The sequence below is a fragment of the Lynx rufus genome, unplaced genomic scaffold (assembly GCF_022079265.1).
Source record: "Lynx rufus isolate CCGP_SWC_20201006 ecotype Redwood Valley unplaced genomic scaffold, mLynRuf1.p SCAF_7, whole genome shotgun sequence".
NCBI classification, from domain to species: domain Eukaryota; kingdom Metazoa; phylum Chordata; class Mammalia; order Carnivora; family Felidae; genus Lynx; species Lynx rufus.
The window spans coordinates 124,098,260-124,103,476 of record NW_025814889.1 but is presented as its reverse complement, the minus strand read 5'-3'; the positions used below and the strand labels follow the sequence as shown (position 1 = coordinate 124,103,476).

The following is a 5,217-nucleotide window of genomic DNA, read 5'->3' as shown; positions in this document are numbered from 1 at the left end:
TCTCATCCCCAGAGCTTCGAGATGGCCACTCCACCTCCGGGCATCCAGGTTGGACTTCAGACAAGAAGAAATGGCAAAAGGCACTAAACGGCTCTTTGCCAGGAAAACAGTAGCTTTTTAGGAAGTCACAGACAGCAAACTTCCTTCTGCTCACCTGCCATTCTAGCTGCAGGATGTCTGGGGAGGTATGTCTTCTTTTTAATATTTATTTAGTTTTGAGAGAGAGAGAGAGAGCAAGAGCACAAGCAGGGGAGGGGCAGGGAGAGAGGGAGACAGAGGATCCAAAGCGGGCTCCACACTGACAGCAGAGAGCCCAAGGTGGGAGCTTGAACCCAGAAACTGAGAGATCATGCCTTGAGCTGAAGTTGGACGCTTTACTGACTGAGCCACCCAGGCGCCCCTGCGGGGATATTTGTAACTGGGCTATTACTGCCCCTAGTGAAAGAGTGTTTCTATTTCAAGGAAAGAAGCAGAGAGGGTTATTAAGTAGGATACCAGAGTGTTTGCAACATCGTATAACTCTTTTGGATTTTGTAAAGAAAAAGTTACAAATAACTTACTCTTATAATTCCTTTCCCTAGTTCATACCTTGGGGTGTCTTCATCTAATGGTAATAATACACTAGTCTCCCATTATTTGCGGTTTTGCTTTCCGAGGTTTCAGTTACCCTCAGTCAACCACAGTTGGGAAGTAGATCTCCATTCTGATGACAGAGGGCACCGAAGCTGAATACTATGTCACACTTCCTGCGTCATTCACGTCACTTCGTCCATTTCATCTCATTACGCAGGCGTTTTGTCATCTCACATCAGCACAAGAGGAAGGGTGAGTACAATATGAGATATTTTGAGAGAGAGACCACATTCACATAGCTGTTATTATAGTAAATTGTTGTAATTGTTCTATTTTATCATTATTGCTGTTAATCTCTATGCATAATTTATAAATTAAACTTCTGCATAGGTACATATGCAAAAAACATAGGGTTTTGAAAACTATCCATGGTTTCAGGCATCCACTGTGGGCCTGGGGACAGACTCCCCGAAGATAAGGGGGGACGGCCGTGATAACTTCCGTGTGTTGAGCCCTCACTGAGCCCTTTACGAGCATGACGTCTTTTAACCCTCATACGAGTCCTTGGAGGCTTCAGGAAATTGAAGGTGAGATTTTGAGTAATGTGTTCAGTATAAAGTCTGAGCTAATAGTTGGGTCTGTCTGTCTGTCCCCACAGCCCATACTGGTAACCACTGCACTTATCAGAGTATCCCTTAAAACCTGTATCTCTTTCTGGTCTCATTTCTTCTCCCAGCGAAGCATCTGTGCACACAGTGTGGAAATCAAGGTCGTAGGTGGTAAGCCTCTTGCATCCTTAGAACATGGCCCACTGGAAATAAAGGAGACTGATTCCAAAGTTGGAGACAGTAAAGTGTCAGAGAGAAAGGGTACGAAAAACAGTCAGAGAGATTTGGGTCCATATGGAAGTTAATATGAGTAACAAACAGAGCCTATGAAAACAACATAATTATTATTTCAATTGTGAGTCTCCCTCTGGGCTACTTTGGTTGTCATACTCTCCGAACCTGCTTATTCACCAGCTCTCACACTGTGGCAGGCATTCTGCTAAGTGGATCAGAGGTACAAAAGGGGGAGAAAACCCCGTCTTTGGAGGAAACTGGGAGGGGCAGGAGTCAGTTTGGAGGGCTTTCCACCACGATGCCGTGGGACACGTCTGATGGACTGTCCTGCTGCTCCTAATGGCACATGATTTTGGAAGGGCAGGGGGAAGCCCTGAACCAGGAAATACGTTTGCCCGAGTGAGAGCCAGGAGGACTGGAGCAGGAGTGCTTGACGGCAGTACTCTGTGCTGCCACGGAACCTTCTCACTCCCCCCAGGTGATCCGTGCATTCAATGTATCTGCCACAACCAGAGACGAATACGTCACAACCATGTCTGTTAGCTAAAACACTGAGTAAAGTTGTCCCATAAAATAGAGTACATCTCCTTGAAGTGAAAAGAGGAATAGCATAATGTCAAGCCTGCTTCAGAGAAAAATGACACACTTCCTGGATTGTGTGAGGGCTTCAGGATAGGAGGATGTAAGGGAACACCACCAGGGCAGCGGATAATTCCCTACCCCTATGAACAGTGATGGGGACAGCCAGGTAAGTGGAGAATGCGCAAACAGTGGATGTGGTTTAACCCTTCGAGTTGCAGCCACAAATCCTGGTACAGTAAAACCTTGGTTTGCGAGCACAATTCATTCCAGAAACATGCTTGTAATCCAAAGCACTTGTATGTCAAAGCGAATTTCCCCATAAGAAATCATGGAAACGCAGAAGATTCGTTCCACAACCCAAAAACATTCATATAGAAATGATTACAATACTGTAATATGATACAAAAAATAAAGAAAATACAAAATATAAAGACAAAGAAACAAATTAACCTGCACTGACCTTTGAAAGCCTCCGTGGCTGGTGAGGGAGACCTGGGAGAGGAGGGTTATTGTGCAGGACGACTTTCACTATCACTGTCGATGTCACTACTATCTATTGGCTCGATGGAATCTTCTTCTGCATGGGGGCCATTGTATATGCTCGCATGGATGTTGACTACAGTCCAGTGTTTTTTTTTGTTTTTTTTTTTTTCAACGTTTATTTATTTTTGGGACAGAGAGAGACAGAGCATGAACGGGCGAGGGGCAGAGAGAGAGGGAGACACAGAATCGGAAACAGGCTCCAGGCTCTGAGCCATCAGCCCAGAGCCCGACGCGGGGCTCGAACTCACGGACCGCGAGATCGTGACCTGGCTGAAGTCGGACGCTTAACCGACTGCGCCACCCAGGCGCCCCTTTTTAAATTTTTTTTTTTTTTTTTTTTTTTTTTTTACAGTCCAGTGTTAACAAACTCTTGCCGTGCACTGTATTTAATGGAACTGGCAATAAGGCAGCAGAGGAAAGGGTCTCTCTCTGTCTGCAGGCAGCCTGAGCTAGGAGGAAGCAAAGCATCCCTAAGCTTACTCTTGGATGGAAAAGCAAAGGCCTGTCTTTGGTGCTTTGAAGTGACAAAAAATATACTAGTGCCAGTTGTGGGCACCTTCCAGTGTTCTGGAAAATCACTGATTTCTGCCAAACACCATGGCCTGAGACCAAGCATCTGAGCAATCACCCACAATCTTGCAGCGAGAGAGAGAAGAACCATTGGCTCAGCTGTGATCATGTGACGTTCAGCATCACGGACTACTCGTATTGCAAGACACCGCTCTATATCAAGTTAAAATGTATTAGAAATGTTTGCTTATCTTGTGGAACACTCACAGAACAAGTTACAGTCTAAGGTTTTACTGTATTTGGAACACGCCTCAAATAAGAAGCAGGTGAGAAGTGCTGACAGGCATTCCGGTCCTGGCTTCATCACCAACTTGCTTTGGGAACTTGGACTTTAACATGCTCAAAGCCTCAGTTTGCCTATCTGCAAATTGGGGCCAACAACATCTGTTCAACTTACCTGACAGCAATGTTACGAGAATAAAAACAGAAGATGTGCGGTTGCTTTGTCAATGTCCAAAGTTCTGTACAAATGGAAGCTATTCCAGATATTCCCTCTCCAAGCTCAAGTCTGAAAAAACAAACACTAAATCCTTTAGAGATGCCTGTTTAATATAGTAGCCACTTGTCACATTGGCTATTGAGCACTTAAAATGTGACCTAGTGCAACTGAGGAACCGACTTCTAAATTTTACTCACTGTTAATGAATTTAAGTTGGGACACTGATACTGCATTCAGTAATTGGAAAGCCATTAAGTACGTTTGGAACATCCTGAGTATGTGAGCCTACTTTTTAAACTGTAAATTTTGTGAAATCTAAATACATACCAGTCTGTGATGAAATTTGGTCTCTGAATTGAGATGTGCTACAAGTGAAAATACACACCAGATTTCAGACTTAATGCAAAAAAGAATGTAAACTATCTTGTTAATAATATTTTAGGGATGCCCGAGTGGCTTAGTCGGTTAAACGTCTGACTTTACCTCAGGCCATGATCTCAACGGTCCGTGAGTTCGAGCCCTGCGTGGGGCTCTGTGCTGACAGCTCAGAGCCTGGCGCCTGCTTCGGATTCTGTCTCCCTGTCTCTCTGCCCCTCCCCCGCTTATGCTCTGTCTCTCCCTCTCCCTCTCTCTCTCTCTCTCTCTCTCTCTCTCAAAAATAAATAAATAAATAAATAAATAAATAAATAAATAAATAAATAAAATTTTACATTAATTACATATTGAAATAATATTTTGTATATATTGTTAAATAAAATATTAAAATTTTATCTCTTTGTACTTATCTTTCTTAAAAAATGTTTTAAGTTTCTTTCTTTAATTTGAGATAAAGGCAGAGAGAAGGAACAGGGAAAGGACAGAGAGAGAGAGAGAGAGAGGGAGAGAGAGAATCCCAAGCAGTCTTGCCACCATCAGCACAGAGTCTAGCACGAGGCTCGAACCCACAAACCACGAGTTCAAGACCTGAGCCGAAACCAAGAGTGGGATGCTTAACCAAGTAAGGTGAAGGTGCCACCCAGGCACCCCTGTGCTTACACTTTTTTAAATTTAAATTTTAGTTAACATTCGGCACAATATTGTTTTCAGGGGTAGAATTCAGTTACAACACATAGAATTCACTTACATACAGTACCCAGTGCTCATCACAAGTGCCCTCCTCCTTAATACCCATCACCCATCTAGCCCATGCCCCACCCACCTCCCTCCATCAACCCTCAGTTTGTTCTCTATCATTAAGAGTCTCTTGTGGTTTCCTCTCTTCTCTTCCTCCCCTCCCTCACCTCCCATATATTCATCTGTTTTGTTTCTTAAATCCCACATACAAGTGAATCATAAGTTATTTGTCTTTCTCTGACTGACTTATTTCACTTAGCATAATACATTGTAGCTCCATCCACATTGTTGCAAATGGTAATATTTCATTCTTTTTGATGGCTGAGTAATATTTCATTGTGTATATACACCACATCTTCTTTATCCATTCATCAGTCCATAGACATTTGGGCTCTCCTCATAGTTTGGCTATTGTTGCTAATTCTGCCATAAACATTGGGGTGCTGTACCCCTTTGAATCTGCATTTTTGTGTCCTTTGGGTAAATACCTAGTAGTGCAATTGCTGGGTCATAGAGTAGTTCTATTTTTAGCTTTTCAATGAACCTCCCTACTGT

General features: G+C 43.3%; 1 long non-coding RNA gene across 1 annotated transcript; it reads left to right on the top strand.

The window, feature by feature from the left end:
- Positions 1-352: 352 nt before the first annotated feature.
- LOC124502371 (uncharacterized) lies at positions 353-3,061 on the top strand. The gene is made up of 3 exons (XR_006959900.1): positions 353-825; positions 1,012-1,160; positions 2,893-3,061. It is a non-coding gene; the product is annotated as an uncharacterized LOC124502371 (long non-coding RNA).
- Positions 3,062-5,217: the final 2,156 nt, after the last annotated feature.